We start from the raw sequence: 23,538 nt of genomic DNA, 5'->3' as shown, positions 1-23,538 counted from the left end.
AGACCGCTGCTGGTCACCAGGTTCTCCCACAGCTCAGGGGTGGGAAGGGGGGATGGAAGAGGGGGGAGGTTGGGGTTGTGCTTGCACTCTAATATGATGTGGGGAAGAGTACCGGGTTGTAAGCAGAACTTGCATGTGGCCGGGAATTGCGTGGGAAACACGCGATGGAGGCGGACTGGGTGAGGGAAGGTATTGCTCTGCAGTCGGCGAAGTAGGGATTCTTCTTCTTTTGAGAGTTTAGGATGCGGAGGAGGGAAGTGCTGTCGCTCGAACCGGTAATATTGAGTGATGTCCTGAAAAGTCAGTAGAGGGACGGACGGTTCGGTATCCTCAGTAGCCTGGAGGGACAGGGCGCAGGCTTGCTGGTGAGCAAAGTTATTGCCCGTCAGTGAGGAATGGCCAGCAGTCCAAACGAGATTTGGTCAAGCCACACACTGCAGCCGCCATCCTCAGAGACAGGGGTGCCAAGAACTTTAACCCACTTCTCGGGGGACGGCTTAAGGAGCGATCGTACAAATTGAAAAGTGTAGGCGTTCTTGTGTAATAAATAAATAAATAAATAAATAAATAAATAAATAAATAAATAAATAAATAAATAAATAAATAAATAAATAAATAAATAAATAAATAAATAAATAAATAAATAAATAAATAAATAAATAAATAAATAAATAAATAAATAAATAAATAAATAAATAAATACAAAAAAAATAACTTCAAGTTCGAACGTCAGCTTTCCGTTTAAACTATTCAAACGGCCTCCGAAAATCAGAAAGCAATGGATTACAAAGAACTTAGTAAAACATGTGAAGACATTATGTACCAGAAGTTTCTTTCTTAGGGTGGCCCCAACGTAGCGAAATTTTTTTATCTATTTCGCAATCGTCTCCATACGATCAACTTCTGAAAAAAAAAGATATCTCATAACGTTTTCACAGAATCTTTCAACAACACACCCGTCCTTGGGACGAAGATTAGCTCTATTATTGGGAACCAAAAGACTGCTAGTCCAAGCTACAAATTGATGGCAATAAATTTGGAGGCATTGATTTATGTAATTTTTATAATGAATTCCTCGTACATTTGAACCCGCCCTCTTTCATAGGTGGCAATATCTGTGGAAAACATGCTCTGATAGCCTAGTTTTAAGCCCTGTTTCGGAGTCTGAAGTGTTTTCAACCCCTATGCACATAAAAGTGATCATTGTTGTGGTGCTTTGGATTTTCAAATTCATCCAGGGAAATTTGTTGCTGATCGTATAACACCACCTCTGACCCAGGTATTTAATCTCGGTGTGGTCAATGGAAGTTTCCCAGCAGTGTTCGGAACAGATAAAGTGATTGTAATACACAAAAATGGCGACTAAAATGGACTATTTAATTACAGTACAATTTTATATTGCCCATTTTTTCAAGATCACTTGAGAAGGCTATTTACACGCGCTTTGCATCTTTTAAAGACAAACACAATTTATTGACAGAATCTCAATATGGGTTCCCGAAGGGTCGCTCCATCGAAATGTCTGTTTTAGGTAGAAAATAATTCATTGCGGGAAATATTGAAGGACAAACTTTGTGCTAGAAATCCCCAGAAAGTTCTCAGAACAGCGTGATTTACTTAACCGAACCTTGCTGTTACAATAAGTACAGCATTACGGAATCTGTGGGACAGCGCTTGAAATCATGAAAAAATATTTAGCTTATCGTAAGGAATATGTATCAATCGGTAACTGTGCATCTTTAATTAACTAAACCGACACCCTCTGGCGTCCCTCAGGAAAGAATACGGGGACCTTATTTGTTTAATATATGTAATATTCATACACTGCGAAGTTATCAGTGAGCCAAATTTGTTATCTGCGCAGACTACACCACCTTGCTTTTTACCCGTAATGATCGCAAGAAACTGTTTCAGCGAGGCTGTGAAATTCCCGTAAAATAGGCTGCGTGATCTTCAGCTAGCGGCGTAAGCATTATTACAGAAAAAACTAAAGCGGTAATTTTTACAGCCAAAGCCAAGGGCTAATGGCGGGTGCACTGTCTCTGAACGGAAGTAGAATCGTAGTAGACAGGATTAAAATATCAGTTATAACTTTTCTTTGAACATCTACTATGGGGTTTCCAGATTGATCATGTAATGACAAAACTAGCCCGTACCGTTGGCATATTCCACCAGAATCGGTACTTACTTCGTACGCAAACCAAGCTACTAACATACAATTAGCTGTCCCGGTCTTACATTCATTATTGTTTCCTCGTATGGGGTGGCACAACGTCTTCAAATATAACCAAGCTCGCCCGTCGTCACAATAAAACAGTTCACATGATTTCAAACGTTTCTTTCAAAAATCCAGCAGGTTCTATTTTTAAAAGATTCCACATGATCAGTACAGACCATTTCTATTATTATCGCCTAAGCCCGGTTTAGGAGGCCATGGAAAGTGTAACGACAATGCTTTTCTAGTTTTGCGCAATTAAGTATTACCCGCCGCGGCGGCTCAGTGGCTAAGGCGTTGCGCTGCTGAGCACGAGGTCGCGGGTTCGATTCCCGGCCGCGGCGGCCGCTTTTCTGATGGAGGCGAAAATCAAAAACGCCCGTGTGTACGAGATTCCGGCGCACGTTAAAGATTCCCAGGTGGTCAAAATTAATCCGGAGCCCTCCACTACGGCGCGCCTCATCGCCTGCGTTGCGTCGGCGCGTTAAACCCTACAATCAATCAATCAATTAAGTATTATTGCGCCTGTTTACAGCACTCTATATGGTCAACAATGGACAGTTCGGTTTTGCATAGCTAAATATGGTAATCAAATGTTGGCACATGTTCCCTAAATTTCTGAATCAATTTATTGAACGTGGCGTTAACTTGCATTCTATAACGCTTCCTGTGGTAGGTACAGGTGCCGTCAAATGTAATTGGACCGCGGGCTCGTAAATATGCAGAGATTTCTCTTCCGAAAATTGCCTGGCTGCATTGATGTGCGTTTAAAGGAGTCCTCCTTAAGCGAAAAAGCTTCCTATAAATAGATAATGGCTGTCATAAAGCCAGTACGACAAATATTTTGTGATGTTCACAAATGCTTGTTACAATTACGTATGACGGCACCTGCACATGCAATACTGATTTCTTTTTATTTTTATTTTACCCAAACCTAATTACCTCTGGTTACGTATGTAAGCAGTGTTTCGCTAGAGAATGCATAAACTTGTGCCTTCTCATTTCTGTAACATTTGTTCCCATTTGTTTTAACAGTACCATTTATGTGATTTTCATTGCATACTGTGCAAACACGGTTTTACTAAAATTGCATTGTATTGAATACATGCGAATCCTGTAGGATGTACACTGTGACGTGCCATCTGCTGCCCAAATAAACGAACGGGGCGAGAGCACGTCAAGCTGCCATAGCAGCATTTTCTCTTACCCCGTCATGTTAAACAACATGAAATACACTTCCTCTGTTGCATTCAATAATTTTGTTACGAGACACCTTATATCGCGCACAAAAAGACACTTGATGTGCTGTGCCGCACTGCAATAATCATCGCCAAAGAAGGAAGAGGATTAGGACATTGCGCCGGTCGGCGCGAGCTGTTTCGTTCCCTGGCTGGTTAGACGCTCTTTTCCACCCGGTTTTCCTCGCATGTACCTGAAATACGTACAGTAAAAATACCGTGTAAATACTGCCTACTTCGTATCAATACATTGCGAGTCGCCAAAATTAAGCCGCCTCAACGTGTCACTTACAAGTTGGGCGCGTTGTGGTGGTCGGCCTAAGTGCGGGAGTGAGGTGAAAACAGCGGCCAGCCAACGCGTCGCACCAACACCAACACGAAGGGTGTTGGCTGCAAGTACAGCACGTAAGGCTCCACTCCATCAACCCTTGCATTTCGGAGCGGTGGGGGGAACTCTTGATTATGAATGAATCCCTCCAGTGCCAGGCACGCGATGGCTGTGGGCGCGAACCAAGCCTCGTATTTTAGTTTGCAGGAACCGATGCTGCTGTCTCAGCGCATGGATACGTGCTATCGTTTACGCGCATATCTCGCAACGGTGCGAGCGATGTATCTTCGTGATAGGGTATACCAGGAATGCGCGGGTATACGGGTGATGGTGTATACCAGGAGTATCTCATCGAAGCGTTTAGGTATTCTGCCTGCAGGCAACCCTAGAACGCTCTTTGAGAGCCTGTAATGACGTTACGCTTCTCTTTGATACAACCGCTATTCGGATTGCCAGGAGAACGCCTCAAGCTTGCGCTTCTTTGTTCCTGTATGTGGGAGGGTCGTGCACTCACAAAGCTGGCCAGAGTAGTCCAGTATGCTAATTGCTGCCTCCTACCCGTACGTCCCGGAGTCGGTGTATACTGCGCTCTCATGATATTTGACTTTCCTCGAATGATCTTGATCCTGTCATATTGCCTTTCTTGCTATGTTTGGATCCGTGTGTTTGCTTCAGAGTTTTCATGCGGAGTGGTTGGATCAATGAAATCAACGTGTAGACGTGCAGAAGATCATTTTTCGGAAGGGGAAGGGGGGGGGGGGGGGGTCCTGTCTTCGATTTGATGGCCCGTCCCGAATTTGTTTTCCGAACTGCGCCATTGGTGCCAGGAGAGCGGTTTCTATGATGTCTTCAATTGTGTTTTAAAGACACGGTTTGAGGACCAATTCATTATCAACGTCATCAACAGGCAATGTAGGTCCACGGCAGGACAAAGACCTCTCCCGTAGACCCTCACCCGATTCTATGCTCCACTGTCTCTTACTTCGGCCCTCCACAGAGTTAAAAGTCTTCCCCTTCTTCTAGACCGGTTTGTGGGTGTCCATTCGGTCACCCTGATGTCCCAACGGTTGTCAGTTTGTCTCGCGTAAAAAATTGCGATTTGAAAGGCTGTCGTACATGCTGTCCTGATCACGGTGTGCATTTCACCTCACCTTCTTTGGGGCGGATAAGTCAGTAGTACGGCCAGCTCAGTGAAATCCATCTCGTGATCAGCGCCTGCATGGCTCTAATCGCATTTTCTTTCGTCCCTGCTCCTCTCGTAGTTAGGCGTTTCAAAATGTGGGCAAGTGTTTAAAGATTTTCTCTTTTTCGGCGATTGCGAGTTCCACTCTGCCACTGTACTCTACGGCCACGCCGAGCATTCTTACGAGACTGCTCTCTGAAAAAATATCCGCCCCTATTTTTAGTGTAACTTGAAACTTTCCCGCGTTGCGACTTCCGTCCTTTGCCAAACAGATCTTCCGGCGGAAACAGAACCGTGGGAATAGCGCACAATAAATCGAAAATTTATGTATTAGACGCTGTCTATTGGGTTTTATTTTAGATCTTATGTGCTTGTAATCTATGCCTTCCTTGGTTTTTTGAGAAACTGGTGCAAATCCTTTCCCCCTGTTTTATTTTGGTGGCCTAATGCAGGTGCCGGCATGACTACCGTTGAGAAAAACGCCGCGGTGGCTCAGTGGGTAAGGTATTGCCCTTCTCGGCAAAAATACGCGGGTTCCAGCCCCGGCCGCGGCGGCAGTTTTCTTGATGGAAGCTGAAGACAAAAACGCCGAGTATGTCGAGATTTCCGATCACGTTAAAGAACCCTTGGTTCTCGAAATTAGCCGGAAGCCATCCACTGCTTCCGGCCTCGTAATCTAGCTGTGGCTTCGGCACGAAAATTTCCGAAAATTTAAAGTTATTTATCTTCCGGTGGAGAGGAGCTTCGGTGTGATGGCGCCTGCTGCGGGCACCTTGGGCGACCGTGTCTTCCGAGGATGCTGGCACCGACAGGGCTTAGAACGAGTTCGCTGTGCAGGCGCGGCACCTGCTGGTAATGCGTCTCCTGTCTTTCGTCTTTGCCGTATCATAATTTTCCTCCCTTCCCCACCAGTTGCCGTTGTGCTATATTCCAGATTTAGGTGAACATTCGCATTTCGCAATCTCGGTAGTAGCTTCCGGGCGGTAGCGGTACTCATCCAGTGCCTTTCCACGGACGCTGGATGAGTACGGCTGATAGTGGCCGGCATTGAAAAATGAGCCTAATAACGCTATCGCGTTAAAATCATTAGGGAATTTTGGAATAGGCACTCGCAACAGTCGAAGAGACACACTGTTTGGATTTGCGGAAAGAAGTAACGTGACGCCAATTAACACTTTTTTCTGCAAACGAAGGAGTAGGAAATTAACTTGAAAACTTCTGTTGGTACAACCAAAAACGAAATGGACTTTTAAGTGATAACGCACGAGATGTGCGGGACATGAAGGTGCTAGGCAAGATACAGAGCAGCGATCGTAGGATGATTAGGCGTAAACTAAGGCTGTATCAAAAGCGACAGAAGAAAACTCGTGAAAAGTCAGAAACCCAACATGAGGTAAGTCAAAGCCCGAATGAAGGAATTTAAAGTAACCCTTAGAAAAAAAGTCGCTTTTCTAAACTAGGAGAACCACGATAGTGTAGACAGGCTAAATTACAACCTAATAATGGCAGAAGCAGCTGTGGGAGAACCAGCACGTAGGAAATAATCTGTAAACTTAACTGAGAAAACAAAGGGAATAATTGTGAAAGGTGAAATCATGAAATCTTCGAGTGCCGTGGATCAAATTGAATTAGCAGAGCTGTCGAAATTGGTTCTAACAGAAGTAAACGAACGACGTTTGGGCGTGCAAAATGGCAGCGATCTATAAGCGCTGGAAATAGGAGGAAACCTAGAAGCAACAAAGAGAAATCTCGCTAACGGCAAGCGCAGATTGTACGCTTTCGAAGACAAGCAGAGTAATATTACGCACAAGATGGACGTGATAATAAAGTAGCAGAAGGAGTATACGCCAGGCTATACGCCAGCGACGTTAGGCAGAGGAAGCTACTCAGCGTACATGTTTAGCTTGTGATGTACCCCACTAGTAACTACAGAGGAAGTAGAAAGGGCTCTCAAGAGCATGAGAAGAAAAGCTGCCGGTGCCGCCAGCATAACGATGGATGTTTTAAAAGCGGCATAAGATATTGTACAGGAAGAACGTGCTGCACTGTTTTCAGAATGCTTAAAAATACTAAATGTGCCCGATAGCCAGGAAAAACGCTAACATAATTCTGATTAACAAGAAGGGAGATTCCAAAGACCTTAAGAATTGCAGACCCCTTAGCCTACTCTCAGTTGCACACAAACCGCTTACCGAAGTAATAGCAAACCGCATATGTGACAGCCTAGATTCCCAACAACCGATAGAGGAGGCTCGAGTTAGGAACGGGCACTCAACAATGGATCAAATCAATGTCGTCAATAAAGTCAACCTACACTAATCCCCTTTACATGGCAATTATGGACTACGAAAAAGCATTGTCTCAGTGCACACCACAGCTGTGCTTAAAGTATTAAAAGACAACTGGATAGAGGAGGCCTACATAAGTCTTCTAGACGACATATACAGGGGATGTACGGGCAGGATAATAACGAAAGCGACAAATTCCGGATATGAAATGGCGTGCGGCAAGAAGACACCATCTCGCCCGAACTGTTCTGAGGATGTCTGGAGGGGGTATTGAGGAAGCTTGGCTGGGAAAACACAGTATTACGAATAAATGGAAAATACTTAACCGTTCCAAATTTGCAGCCGACATAGCCTTGTTAAGTGAGTCGGCAGAACACCTGCAAAAAATGCTTGAGGAACCACAACCAGATGTAATGGCAGTGGGGCTAGAAGTCAATATGAATAAATCTAAATATTGATAACTAAGCACGCTGAAACCGTCGTCCTCACTATATGTAACGAAACGGTACAACGAGTACGCCATTGCATGCCAAACGTCCCAGCCGTAAGTTAGACCGTCACGGATTTCTTCAGTACAAACTGTGGCCCATCCTTGCGTGGCCCACAACGCTCGCTAAAAATATTTTTGTCTAAGAAATTTGATTATTCTTGTACCCGCCCTTTTATCTCCAGGGTTTAGAGCAAAGTTGGGTGTCTGAAATAAATTCTTAAAAAAAACTCACTTCTTTTTGAATCACCACCATTTTTTCGTGGACATCTTGTTAAGGCCCTGGACGGCGCTATGCCGCATTTTTAAGATTTCAGGTGTGAAACCTCTTAGGGGCTCGGGCTGTAGGCGTCTCCTGTCGTCGTCACCGTTTCTTGTAGTCGTGGTTCTAAAACACCGGGACACTCGTTTTGCAACGCATCGCGTTAGAACGCTTCGTGCTTCAAAGACACGAGGCTTTTACAGCCAAACTGTATACCTCTACACCTGAATGGTTTTATCTCCATGTGCAAAAACACCAAGGCGCCAAGAATACACTTATATACTGCATTTCTTGCCCCTCCCCAGGTTTCACGTTAGTGAAGATGGCCGGAAATTGTTTTGCCTTTTTTGCTTTCGTTACGCCATTTAGAAAATACACGATATTGCGCATTTTAAAACTATTTCATTAAATACAAGCGCACTCTATCATCCAATAAAGCATTTTAGGGGCGAAGCTCCTCTTGCTCGGGCCCTGTCCCGTCCTTCGTTGCTGCTGTATACGACATGGTACATTAATGATGATTGTGGCAGGATCCCCCATGGGATTGGCCAACCAAAGATTGGCCGAAGAGGACAACACGTTCAACGCGTTCGTTGCTACCCAACAAAGAGAAGAGGAAGAAGAAGAGGTTGTCGTTCGTCGCCTGTGAGTTCGAGACACGTACCGGGGGTACACGACACAAGACGCTCTGCAGAAGGCGACAGCCAAGGTGGCTAAAATGTCACACACCGAATTCGCCAACTTACCCATGGAGATTCTCATCGTCAAAAACAACCCCTACATAACCACCACAAACATCGACGTCGTCGACGGGCTTTTCAACGGAGCGGTGGAAAGCTTGACGTGTCGAGTCTTTATATGATGTGCGGGAGAATGTTTCACGGTTTTACCGATAAGCATTTTTGCTTCGCCCCTCTCATCATCATTCACTTCGGGGAGATGGCGGAATTTTTTTGTGAATTTCACCATCGTGGCCAACTTCTAAGAAAACATTGACACTGAAAAAAGGGAAATGTGCGGGAAAACATTTGTCAAATTTGGAAAATTTCATTTCCGTCTAGTATTCACCCCTAAAACTGGGAATTGTTGTGTTCGTAGTAAAAATATCACATACAAGGCATTCACTAGAAAGAAATCCCTGTTTATTTTACAGATGTTAATCGGAAGAGTTATTAGTTTAGCAGAGGAAAAATATTCAATTTTCACAAGGGCACTTCACGATTTTCCAGAGACTGTTCTCTGGATGGCATGCCCCTGCCTTCATGAAAGACGAGCGTGCCAGTGGCTTCGTCCTGCAAGATTACCTTTCCCGGACATATTTCGTAGCCTTTACACGGGAAAAAGCGATAGTTCGCGTGTTGGTGGGAATAGTATGCAACATGGAGGTAGCGGTGGTGCGTTTGTCCTACGAGTATATGTAGGCGAAACAGCTAGCTGCACATCAGACGTGCATTTAAAGCACCAGTGTATGTGATGTGGGATATCCCTTAAGTATTACGAACATTAGGAAGCAAACAGCGGCTGAGTCACCGAGTTGAACGGATTTATCTGTATGCGTCCCTTAACGTTGCACCTATCATCTTCCGTTGCATTGCTTTGAGAGTCGTCCTCAATTTAAGTTGAACAAGTTTCTGCCCCGTAGGTGAATATCGGTGAGATAGAGCTGTTATACAGTTAGCTGTTCAGAAACAATGGTAGGCTGCCATTAATTATCTGGGAATTCCTTCCGAAAGCGCTCCACCCCCTGTGCTCATCCTTCTAATTATCTCCGCCTCATAGTTGGAATCCGGGGTCACTACTTGGCCTAAGCAGCTATATTCGCCAACCCCTTCAACTGTGTCACTACCTATCTAAAACCGCTGTGCTCTCCCGAGGCTGTACAGCATTGCTTTACTTTTCTGCATATTAATTTTCAGGCCCGCGATTGTACTATGCTTGCTCTGTGAGGTAATCATGCTTTGCAGTTCGTCCCCCGAGTTACTTAGCAAGGCAACCTGACCAGCAAATCTTAGGTTACTGAGGCATTCTCCATTGACCATTACGGCCACATGTTTCCAAGCCAATGTTCGGAACACCTCTTGTAAACATCCTGTCAATAACATTTGGGAGATCCAGTCTTCCGTTCTGACACCGTCCCTTATAGGTACCTTGCTGCTCTCCTTAGGGAGGACTATGTTAGCTGTGAATCCATCGTAGATATGCGCTAGTGTTTTAAAGCAAAGGTTTTTACCTCTACCCGCCAAGGGTTCTTTCCCAACCGTTGGTGCCAACAGAAAACTCGCGCGAACAAATAAAAGTTACTGGCACCGCCGGGAATCGAACCTGGAACTAATAGAGTAAGAAAGCGAAAGGTCGTTGTCTTACCGATTCAGCTATCACTGTATCAAATAAACATGTTAAACACACGCCATTCGGCACTATTAAATATTTCGAAAAACAGCCGAATAGGACTGGCAATAACGACTGCAACCTTGATATGTGTCCTTACCGAGTCCCTCGTCCCGTATCTTTCTGTTCTGCGACATGCATTACGAGGACTCTGGCTCCAGCAGTTCGGATATGCCAATTGCTAACCCCGACCTCCGACCACGTCTTACGTGGCGGCCGCTGGAAAAAAGACGTTCTACGTCTCCCGCGGTGGTCGAGGGCCGGCGCTAGTTGAGCGTCATCAGAGAACTTGTAAATGTAAACCCCCGCTGTAAAGTCGAGAGAGAAGCCGCTGCGGGATAGCAAAATTGGTCAGTGCACCGCACGCGTTATGCGAAAATGTGGGTTCGGAGAAAACGGCGGATTTTTTCTGGACCTATATTTTCGCTTATTTATCACTGTATCAAAGAAACGTGACAAACACACGTCATTCGGCACTATTAAATATTTCGGAAACAGCCGAATAGTACTGGCAATGAGGACTTCAACCTTGATATATGTCCTTACCAAGTCAGTCGCCCCTTATCTTCCTGTTCTGCTATGTAGATATGAAGAAGTTGTTAATAAAGGTGTTGCTTCGACGGATGTCATGTCGCCTGCGTTACACACACACACACACACACATATATATATATATATATATATATATATATATATAGATATATGACTCACGATTACAGACAACACTGGTTTACTCACGTTTCGACTGGAGGACCAGCCTTCATCTTAGCCTCCACCATTTTCTCCACTATTTCTTCTGGCTCCTCGAGAGGCTTCTTCTACACACACACACACACACACACACACACACACACACACACACACACACACATATATATATATATATATATATATATATATATATATATATATATATAGTAAGGAAATGAGGGGCTCGTTGAGGAAATACAGAAAGATAGGGCAGCAGTCTACAACGCCAAAGGAGGCATAGGGGTGTGGTTAGGCTCTTTTCTTTTTCACTACGGTTAATGAAGTAAACATTTTTTTTAATATACAGAAGAAAGAAAGAAAGAAAGAAAAACACGCGCCCAGAGTGGGGACCGAACCCACGCCTTTCGATTACATGTCGAATGCCTTACCAATTCGGCTATCTGGGCGACTGTGTTTTCCCTCACTTTCTAGGTTATTTATATTCACTAGAAGTGTATCTGACGCTTGAGGGTGGTAGCCAGCGCCACTCTTACTACACGGGGAGAAGGGAACCTTCTTTTCAACCCCCGGGGCGTGACTCGAGCGTCTACAGCCTGTCATGAGCGGGTAACTGGCGGGTAGCCCTCTTATGCTACCTAGGCATCAAGGCTGCCAGAACCGAGACCCCATCTAGGCTTTCGCAGAATAATATAGTAAGGAAATGAGGGGCTCGTTGAGGAAATACAGAGAGATAGGGCAGCAGTTTACAATGCCAAAGGAGGCATACGGGTGTGGTTAGGCTCTTTTCTTTTTCACTACGGTTAATGAGGTAAACATTTTTTTAATATACAGAAGAAAGAAAGAAAAACACGCGCCCAGAGTGGGGACCGAACCCACGCCTTTCGATTACATGTCGAATGCCTTACCAATTCGGCTATCTGGGCGACTGTGTTTTCCCTCACTTTCTAGGTTTTCTATTTATATTTACTAGAAGTGTATCTGACGCTTGAGGGTGGTAGCCAGCGCCACTCTGACTACACGGGGAGAAGGGGACCTTCTTTTCAACCCCCGGGGCGTGACTCGAGCGTCTACAGCCTGTCATGAGCGGGTAACTGGCGGGAAGCCCTCTTATGCTACCTAGTCATCAAGGCTGCCAGTACCGAGACCCCATCTAGGCTTTCGCAGAATAATATAGTAAGGAAATGAGGGGCTCGTTGAGGAAATACAGAAAGATAGGGCAGCAGTCTACAGCGTCAAAGGAGGCATAGGGGTGTGGTTAGGCTCTTTTCTTTTTCACTACGGTTAATGAAGTAAACATTTTTTTAATATACAGAAGAAAGAAAGAAAGAAAAACACACGCCCAGAGTGGGGACCGAACCCACGCCTTTCGTTTACATGTCGAATGCCTTACCAATTCGGCTATCTGGGCGACTGTGTTTTCCCTCACTTTCTAGGTTTTCTATTTATATTTACTAGAAGTGTATCTGACGCTTGAGGGTGGTAGCCAGCGCCACTCTGACTACACGGGGAGAAGGGGACCTTCTTTTCAACCCCCGGGGCGTGACTCGAGCGTCTACAGCCTGTCATGAGCGGGTAACTGGCGGGAAGCCCTCTTATGCTACCTAGTCATCAAGGCTGCCAGTACCGAGACCCCATCTAGGCTTTCGCAGAATAATATAGTAAGGAAATGAGGGGCTCGTTGAGGAAATACAGAAAGATAGGGCAGCAGTCTACAATGCCAAAGGAGGCATAGGGGTGTGGTTAGGCTCTTTTCTTTTTCACTACGGTTAATGAAGTAAACATTTTTTTAATATACAGAAGAAAGAAAGAAAGAAAAACACGCGCCCAGAGTGGGGACCGAACCCACGCCTTTCGTTTACATGTCGAATGCCTTACCAATTCGGCTATCTGGGCGACTGTGTTTTCCCTCACTTTCTAGGTTTTCTATTTATATTTACTAGAAGTGTATCTGACGCTTGAGGGTGGTAGCCAGCGCCACTCTGACTACACGGGGAGAAGGGGACCTTCTTTTCAACCCCCGGGGCGTGACTCGAGCGTCTACAGCCTGTCATGAGCGGGTAACTGGCGGGAAGCCCTCTTATGCTACCTAGTCATCAAGGCTGCCAGTACCGAGACCCCATCTAGGCTTTCGCAGAATAATATAGTAAGGAAATGAGGGGCTCGTTGAGGAAATACAGAAAGATAGGGCAGCAGTCTACAATGCCAAAGGAGGCATAGGGGTGTGGTTAGGCTCTTTTCTTTTTCACTACGGTTAATGAAGTAAACATTTTTTTAATATACAGAAGAAAGAAAGAAAGAAAAACACGCGCCCAGAGTGGGGACCGAACCCACGCCTTTCGTTTACATGTCGAATGCCTTACCAATTCGGCTATCTGGGCGACTGTGTTTTCCCTCACTTTCTAGGTTTTCTATTTATATTTACTAGAAGTGTATCTGACGCTTGAGGGTGGTAGCCAGCGCCACTCTGACTACACGGGGAGAAGGGGACCTTCTTTTCAACCCCCGGGGCGTGACTCGAGCGTCTACAGCCTGTCATGAGCGGGTAACTGGCGGGAAGCCCTCTTATGCTACCTAGTCATCAAGGCTGCCAGTACCGAGACCCCATCTAGGCTTTCGCAGAATAATATAGTAAGGAAATGAGGGGCTCGTTGAGGAAATACAGAAAGATAGGGCAGCAGTCTACAATGCCAAAGGAGGCATAGGGGTGTGGTTAGGCTCTTTTCTTTTTCACTACGGTTAATGAAGTAAACATTTTTTTAATATACAGAAGAAAGAAAGAAAGAAAAACACACGCCCAGAGTGGGGACCGAACCCACGCCTTTCGATTACATGTCGAATGCCTTACAAATTCGGCTATCTGGGCGACTGTGTTTTCCCTCACTTTCTAGGTTTTCTATTTATATTTACTAGAAGTGTATCTGACGCTTGAGGGTGGTAGCCAGCGCCACTCTGACTACACGGGGAGAAGGGGACCTTCTTTTCAACCCCCGGGGCGTGACTCGAGCGTCTACAGCCTGTCATGAGCGGGTAACTGGCGGGAAGCCCTCTTATGCTACCTAGTCATCAAGGCTGCCAGTACCGAGACCCCATCTAGGCTTTCGCAGAATAATATAGTAAGGAAATGAGGGGCTCGTTGAGGAAATACAGAGAGATAGGGCAGCAGTTTACAATGCCAAAGGAGGCATACGGGTGTGGTTAGGCTCTTTTCTTTTTCACTACGGTTAATGAAGTGAACATTTTTTTTAATATACAGAAGAAAGAAAGAAAAACACGCGCCCAGAGTGGGGACCGAACCCACGCCTTTCGATTACATGTCGAATGCCTTACCAATTCGGCTATCTGGGCGACTGTGTTTTCCCTCACTTTCTAGGTTTTCTATTTATATTTACTAGAAGTGTATCTGACGCTTGAGGGTGGTAGCCAGCGCCACTCTGACTACACGGGGAGAAGGGGACCTTCTTTTCAACCCCCGGGGCGTGACTCGAGCGTCTACAGCCTGTCATGAGCGGGTAACTGGCGGGAAGCCCTCTTATGCTACCTAGTCATCAAGGCTGCCAGTACCGAGACCCCATCTAGGCTTTCGCAGAATAATATAGTAAGGAAATGAGGGGCTCGTTGAGGAAATACAGAAAGATAGGGCAGCAGTCTACAGCGTCAAAGGAGGCATAGGGGTGTGGTTAGGCTCTTTTCTTTTTCACTACGGTTAATGAAGTAAACATTTTTTTTAATATACAAAAGAAACAAAGAAAGAAAAACACACGCCCAGAGTGGGGACCGAACCCACGCCTTTCGATTACATGTCGAATGCCTTACAAATTCGGCTATCTGGGCGACTGTGTTTTCCCTCACTTTCTAGGTTTTCTATTTCTATTTACTAGAAGTGTATCTGACGCTTGAGGGTGGTAGCCAGCGCCACTCTGACTACACGGGGAGAAGGGGACCTTCTTTTCAACCCCCAGGGCGTGACTCGAGCGTCTACAGCCTGTCATGAGCGGGTAACTGGCGGGAAGCCCTCTTATGCTACCTAGGCATCAAGGCTGCCAGAACCGAGACCCCATCTAGGCTTTCGCAATATAATATAGTAAGGAAATGGGGGGCTTGTTGAGGAAATACAGAAAGATAGGGCAGCAGTCTACAATGCCAAAGGAGGCATAGGGGTGTGCTTAGGCTCTTTTCTTTTTCACTACGGTTAATGAAGTAAACATTTTTTTAATATACAGAAGAAAGAAAGAAAGAAAAACACGCGCCCAGAGTGGGGACCGAACCCACGCCTTTCGTTTACATGTCGAATGCCTTACCAATTCGGCTATCTGGGCGACTGTGTTTTAAGTGCGAATGCACTTCTTAAGCGAGCCTGAAGCGTCCGCCGCCGTCCGCATAGCAACAGCTGCGGTTGGCGTGCTCCTCGTCTTCCTTGGCAACGGGGGGAGATGGGCGCGCGCTGCCTGGCCGCTGACATGGCACATACCCACGTGGGAGATTGGCCTTTAAGTGCGAATGCACTTCTTAAGCAAGCCTGAAGCGTCCGCCGCCGTCCGCATAGCAACAGCTGCGGGTGCGCGCGCTCCTCGTCTTCCTTGGCAACGGGGGGAGATGGGCGCGCGCTGCCTGGCCGCTGACATGGCACATACCCACGTGGGAGATTGGCCAGGAATCTCCTCGTCTTCCTTGGCAACGGGGGGAGATGGGCGCGCGCTGCCTGGCCGCTGACATGGCACATACCCACGTGGGGGATTGGCAAAGAATCGGGCGTGAGAAGGGCTAATGCACCCGCTTAAAGGTGTACTGACACGAAATTTCAAAGCTGAGATCCGCTCTAGCAATCAAGTACAAGGACAACGCAAATAGGTGTCTGTGAATAAATGCATCTTTCTTTCTTTGTAGTTGTGTGTGTGTGTGTGATCTCTCTTTCGCGAACATTACCGAACCGCGCAAATTCAACTCGTGCATTCGCACTTTCACATTCTTCCCCCCGGGGAAATGCGGGGAATTTTTTCCCTCACTTTCTAGGTTATTTATATTTACTAGAAGTGTATCTGACGCTTGAGGGTGGTAGCCAGCGCCACTCTGACTACACGGGTAGAAGGGGACCTTCTTTTCAACCCCCGGGGCGTGACTCGAGCGTCTACAGCCTGTCATGAGCGGGTAACTGGCGGGAAGCCCTCTTATGCTACCTAGGCATCAAGACTGCCAGAACCGAGACCCCATCTAGGCTTTCGGAGAATGATATAGTAAGGAAATGAGGGGTTCGTTGAGGAAATACAGAAAGATAGGGCAGCAGTCTACAACGCCAAAGGAGGCATAGGGGTGTGGTTAGGCTCTTTTCTTTTTCACTACGGTTAATGAAGTAAACATTTTTTTAATATACAGAAGAAAGAAAGAAAGAAAGAATAATATCATAAGGAAAGAAGAAAGAAAGAAGGTCCCCTTCTCCCCGTGTTGTCAGAGTGGCGCTCGCTACCACCCTCAAGCGTCAGATACACTTCTAGTAAATATAAATAACCTAGAAAATGAGGGAAAAACGCAGTCGCCCAGATAGCCGAATTGGTAAGGCATTCGACATGTAATCGAAAGTCGTGGGTTCGGTCCCCACTCTGGGCACGTGTTTTTCTTTCTTTCTGTCTTCTGTATATTAAAAAAAATGTTTACTTCATTAACCGTAGTGAAAAAGAAAAGAGCCTAACCACACCCCTATGCCTCCTTTGGCGTTGTAGACTGCTGCCCTATCTTTCTGTATATATATATATATATATATATATGTAAAATGCAAGTATCTGTACTTATATGCTGATGTGTATTTACTCCTTTTAAATTTACTTGCGTGAAGCAAGTGTTTGCATTTTTGGCTGCTAACGCATTTGCATTTGGGCCTCCACTAGCTGCGGCTATTGGCCCAAGCCGTCCTTGCCTATATTTATGTACCATTTCAACTAAATAATAAACTCAAACTCAAAGTATAGGGGTTGATTATACTCCGCGCACTTCTCTCTCAATAGATATATCATGTAAATATCGTCTATTGTTGGATAGCCTTTCACGAAACCCTGCTTGGTCATTAAGTTGACTGGAATCTAAGGTGGCAGGTATTCTGTTAGAGATTACCTTGGTAAGTACCTTGTAGAAAGACTCACAGTAAGCTGATCGACCTGTAATTTTTCAAGTCCTTCACTTCACCTTTCTTATGGTTTTGGATGATGTTGGCGTTCTTCCAAGATTCCGGTAACTCACGATAATTAGGCATGAGGATAGAGGTTCGCCAGTTTTTCTTGTAAAATTTCCCCCCCCATCCTTTAAGAGGTCTGCTGTCATCTCATCCTCACCAGGTGCTTTGTCCTATTGCATTTCTTTCAAGCCTTCTTTACCTCGGCTGTCGTTACTGTTGGGATGTCTACTGCCTCTGAGCTGCTTCCTCGTTTGCTTTTATGCTAGATGTTGTGGGTACTGTACAGATCTATATAGAACCCCTCGGCTACTATAACTATTTTGTCCCTATTTGGGATGACACTGACTTGCTTGTGTTTAAGTGCATACATTTGATTTTCGCCATGCCTAGACGCGTCTTCACTGCTTTCAGGCTTCCTCCGTTCTTTACAGCATGTTCAATCCTCTCCATAATATAGTTCCGTATACCAGCTGTCTTATGCTGATCAATTAACTTGGAATGCTCCGAGCGTTCTAGTCTGTCAGCTGGGGTTGAGACTGTCATGCTTTGCCACTTCCTAATTAGAGAATCGGTGAGAGAGAGAGACAAAAGAAAACAAGAGAGCGGAGGGAGTCACGCAACAAACGAGTGTTAAGGACGTATTAGTAGAAATGAAGAAGAAATGGACGTGATCAGGGCATGTAATGCGAATGCAAGATAACTGTTGTTTATTATGGGTAACAGAGCGAATACCTAGAGAAGGCAAACGTGGCAAGGCCCGGCTGAATGTTAGATTGGCAGATGAGATCAAGAAATTTGCGGGGATAAATTGGTCGGAGTTAGCACAGGAACGGGATAATTGGAGATCCTTGGGAGAGGCCCTACCCTACACTGGGTTGAACAGGCTGATGATAACGATAATTTGCATGCGTTAGCGGGAATCACATCCACTGAGGCAGTCAATGCACATCTTATGTCCAGCAGGCCGTTGAGTCTACACAAACTCGTAGAATGTGCGCATCACCGCAAGCTTCATGTTGTACTATTGCCAGCAGCAGGCGATCTATCCCTTTTTCTTGTATTGACGCTACGAAATACAATTGCAGGAGGAGGTACTCTTGCAGCCGGAATCCGCTGGCTCACGCGTCTTTCATGAAGGCAGGCACACGCCGTGCAGAGAAGACGCCCTGTGGAAGAACGTGGTGAAGTTTTGATCTAAAAATTCGAACATTTAGTTCTCTGCAAAAACAAAAACTGTTCCGATTAAACTTTATGAAATGAACTCTGATGATTTGTGCTAGTGCATGCCTTGTATGTATTATTTTTACTACGATCACAAAAATGGTCAGTTTGGGGGTGATATGGGCCGGAAAAGGTATTGTTCCAAATTTCCAAGTGTCAATATATTTTTTTACGAATTGTCCACAATGGCGAAACTCAGAACAAATACTTCATTGGCTGAGAGAGTGTACTTGTATAGGCCCTAAATCTTTGAAATTGCACAACCATGTATTTTTTGAAGGGCGTAACGAGAGCAAAATAGCAAAAATCTTTTAAATTGCGGCACAGGGAAGTCCAGGGTCTCAACATTATGCCCGCAGAAAAAGCGGTGGCAATAGAAAAAGAAGCGATTGTTAAAATTTTGTGACACTCCTAACTTTGCTGTAAAAGGCGGCTACAAAAGGAAAAATATACCAACAAAATGCTTTGAGGGAGCAATGTGGGCCGTGAAAGGTTGAGCCACAGTTTTTACTGAAGAAATTGGTGATGATCGACATTACGTCTGGGACGTTTGCCATGGAATGATCTAAACTTGTAGAAGCATATAAGCTACGTCGGACAGATTGTCAGTGCCGGCCCCAATTACCAGAAAAGTCCGGCGTAGAATAGCCATGGGCTGGGATGCACTGGGCAGGCACTTTAAAATAATGAAAAGTAAGGCAGGTTTTTTCACTCAAAAGAATATAAAATCAATTTATGCTGCCGGTGATGACATATGGAGAGGAAACTCGGCGCCTTACTGAACAACAGAAAAGGAAACGTAGGTCGGCTCAATGGACCATGGAATGAATAATGATAGAAGTAACACTTAAAGACAGGAAACGAGCTTCCTGTGTCAGGGAACAAACTTGAGTAGATGATGTCTTGGTTCATATAAAGTAAAGGAAACGGACTTTGGCTGCCCATAAGTGAGGCGATATGTTGGCGGTGGACCACCAGGGTAACAGAAGATGCCGAGAAGAGAGTGTAGAAGAAGGGGAAGGTCAATAACTCGATAGAGGGACGAAATAAAATAGTTCGGAAGCAAAGAATGGACCGGGGCCGCGCAGGACAGGAGCTGGTGGAGGTTAATGGGAGAGCCCTTCGTCCTACACGGGGCATACGTAGGCTGTTGATGACGATGACAAAACCAGTACAGGCACAAATCCTAAACTACGATGCCCAATACAAGACGGTAGGTTGTGCTTCAGTTTCGATTTCCTTCAAATGCTTGTCTTTGTATGCAAGCGAAGTGCAGAGATGCACGCATGCGGGTGAACGCAGAGATTGTTCCTCCTACCGACAACTAGCGCATGTGCACATGTAACAGCCACCGGCAAATGCGGATGTTATTATTGTGATCGACCACTAACGAGGCGACCGTAAAATTATTTCATCAGCGGCAAACGAATATTCAACACCCGTTAGTAGGTGTAGACATCTCCTCGGTATTCTCAGGTAAGCTTCATCGACGTCACTTTCACCACCAATTAAAAGCGCGGGATTGAAGGGCAAATTGCTGTACGCCGCCACGCTATGGCATCAAATACACCTTCACCGATTGGTTGCGACAAAAGCGCAGAAGCCAATAAAGACAGGCTTATAGGAAGATAGCGACGATCGAGTAACACCGGGCTCGGCTTGCTGTGGCCACGTGATTTGAAATGCCATAATAACTGAAAGGGTAACCGAAAAAAATCCCAGCTCCAATTATTTATTTTTCAGCAAACCACGCATCGTTGTCTGCGAGGACAACGAATCTGAGAGGACTACGGAAAACTCCACCTTTCAGCTGAAAAAAGAGTTGTACAGCTTTTAGTGAAAATGTTTATTGACCGCGTAATATTTACGTAGCAAAGTTTTGCCTCACAGCAAAGGGCACAGGCCTCCCAGGGGGTAGGCAAGGTGGAGGGGCAATGAACTAACAGACTAACAGACAAAAAAAACTCCCACCTCCCCTCGCGCGAACCCGTGTGTAGATGCGACGCATAGGAGGAGCGCCGAAGGGCCCGCGTTTTATAGCGCGCATAACGTTGAGGGGTCTGCGTAAGCCGGTCCCAGTCGATGACGACGTTGGCGTACTTGTAAAGCGGCGTGGACTCTAGGTGTTTGAGCCAAGCGTAGATGTTGCTTCGCCGGAGAACGGCACACCGGTTTATGTGCAGCGCGCCCGAAGAAGAGGAAACCGCGGAAGAGAGAGTACTGCACATGCGGCGGCCCCAGCGCGTCTGCCGCGGCTATGACGCAACGTGCCGCGGCTATGACGCAACACAATCCAACACAATCCACTTTAATCCAATCCAAGCCAAGCCAAGCCAAGCCAATTCCAACCCAAGCCAATCCAATCGAATCCAATCCAATGCCCCTCGCGAGAGAGTGTTCGCTATCGGAGAGGAGAGGAGGTGAGCGGCGGAGAGCGCAGCTGGCGCGGCGAGGAGAATGGGGGAGGGGTGGACAACGCCGACGACAACGACGACGACGACGCGGGAGGGACAAGGCGAGTGAATCAGATGCTCTGCATCTAATATACTCAAATTCGCTACTAAAGAAATGCACAGACCATATACAGACTGTTTTAAGAACGCTATGTACGGATAAGAGCTCTGATTAGGAAACTGGCGGGCTATATACGGCAGACTATTTACATATGCAGTCTCGCACCCAAAAAAGTAGAGGTTTAGTCGTTAACAGATCATGAACAGGTGTTGAGGCCCGCCTCCTCAAGAGACCTTAACGAGTGTTAAGGTCTCTCGGTGCAGCATAAGGAACCCCGAGAATGCAGGATGTCCTCTTGGGTGCTCGATGGTCTACTGTCGGGGTGCCTAAAATTGTTTTATTCTGAACTCAGTTAAAAGCACTTTTGTTGTGTTTTCCAAAAGGCGTGGGATGCGGCTAGATCCACACGTCAAAACGAAAGGTGTCTCGATTCCGGTCAAAAACGGACAAAAGTCCTTAGGCATCGTTCTTGACGAAAAACTGACATTTATTTCGCACATAAAAGAACTTAAACAAGAATGTCTCAAAACAATGAGTATTCTCGAGGTCCTGTCACATCACTCCTATGGTGCTGACAAACAACTTGTGCTGCAGGTTTTACCAGCCTGCTATGCTCACGGTTGAAGTATGGGAGTGTTGTATATGGATCAGGAAAGGACAGTCTTAAAAATGCGTGACACAGGGGCTTCCCCTCTCGTGTGGCGCTTTCCGTCCAAACCTGCCGAAAGTATTTATGTAGAGTGCCATAAATAGGGCCTAGGGTATCAGTAAAAGTACGCCGACTTACTTACTATATGCTTCTAAGATCTCATCAATTACTCATCATCCTTTTAAATGTGTATTTAGCGGTACATCTACATCCCAACTCTTTTTAAATCGTTCATCCAATTCTGTGCCTTTTTCAACCAGAGTGAGGGAGCAAGCCTCTGAAGTGGCTCTCTCCTTTCTAGACACCTTTAAAACATCCTTTACCGATCTTTTCCCACCTAGGCAGCTGCGCCGTGTGTCATGCAATTTCTCATTTGTAAAAATTTAGAAAATGTATTGCCGAGTAATGAAATTCCGCTGCACTTTTTGGTTTTACCGGGAAAATATGGTTGTGCAGAATTTTGCAGTGACGCATCCAAAACTGTCTCCACCGTGTCCTGTGCTGTGCATGGCCCCAACTTAAACGCAAATAGAACCATGAATGTCCCTACCAGTATCTTTACAGCGGACGGGTACGCCATTTCTCTTGTTGGAAGTCATATTGTTGAAACCCTAAGACTGTAATTTATACAGACTCCTTGAGTGGGGTGCGTGCACTAGCGTCTGCAAAGTCGTTTAAAAGCATCATCAACCCTGTTCTTTAGACAATTATCTCCGGATGTGCCTCCAATTTTGAGTTGTGTTTGCTGCCAGACAACTCTGCAATCGCTGGGAATGAGACTGCGGATCAAATTGCCATGGGTGCTGCGCTCATAAATACAGTGGAAGTACCGACAACACCCTACATTGACGTCAAGCCACACGTCAGACAACACCTTCCCAAAACATGGCAAACAGACTGGACTACAGAGAGCGGCAAGTTACACGTAATAAAACCACAGTTACTACTGACTCACACAACAGATTCATCGAAGTTGTCCTAAATAGATTATGGATAGGTCATACATACGTGACACATTCATTCGACCTCCACACTGGCTCTCCAAGACCCCTGTGCAGCTGGTGCGGAGAACACCTATCCGTAATCCGCATTCTAATTCAATGCAAGGCACTAGACAGAACACGACACAAACACTTCCCCCAGCTCTACAGACAGCATATTCCACCACACCCATCATACTTATTATGCGATGATCCCACGTTTTTGTTAAGCGCATTTTAAAGCATTTCTTAGAAGTCAATTGCCTACATCTCATTTCATATCACATGTAACCACAGCTCGGCCCTTTACACCGACTACCTTTATCATCCGACTCTTCATTACTGACCCATTTTAAAGTATACACCACTTGTATACACTTTTAATTTCTCTTTGACGGTCTTTGCCCGTTCTTAGCCTTGCGCAATTATAATAGAAGCATCATCATCAAGCGATTCGGGAACGCAGGTGTGGCTGCAGGTCTGGTGGATAGCACACCCAGTGAAGGGGTCGTACTAATGGGTAAGAAGGGCAGTTGGGTGCAGGGCAGGTGGGGCAAGAGAGGATACCATGTATGTAGTGGATACCGGGTGGAGTGAGCAACGGTGAGATTCGGACTTTCCGGACCCAAGAAATGGCTTCACGGGAGATGGTGGGGTGGGGGACGGGGAAGCACTGCCTACTGCCACGTAGCACGAGAGATGCTGTTGGCGTGCCTGATTGTACATATTTGATGAATGCCAAGGTTGACTGCCAAGGTTGTACATATTTGGCCACAACATGAACGGACCCGGGGAGATTTGTTGGGTAAGGGCGTGTGGTCGAGCGTTGCCCTCTAAGTTGGCGTGGCCGGGGACGCATACCAGCGTTATTTTGTGGGGAGGATGGGTGCGAAGGGCGCAATTTAGGTTGT

This window comes from Haemaphysalis longicornis, unplaced genomic scaffold (assembly GCF_048455015.1).
Source record: "Haemaphysalis longicornis isolate Haplotype H1 unplaced genomic scaffold, Haemaphysalis longicornis Haplotype H1 scaffold_1, whole genome shotgun sequence".
Taxonomy (NCBI): domain Eukaryota; kingdom Metazoa; phylum Arthropoda; class Arachnida; order Ixodida; family Ixodidae; genus Haemaphysalis; species Haemaphysalis longicornis.
The sequence above is the reverse complement of the archived record's forward strand: the minus strand, read 5'-3'. Positions refer to the sequence as shown.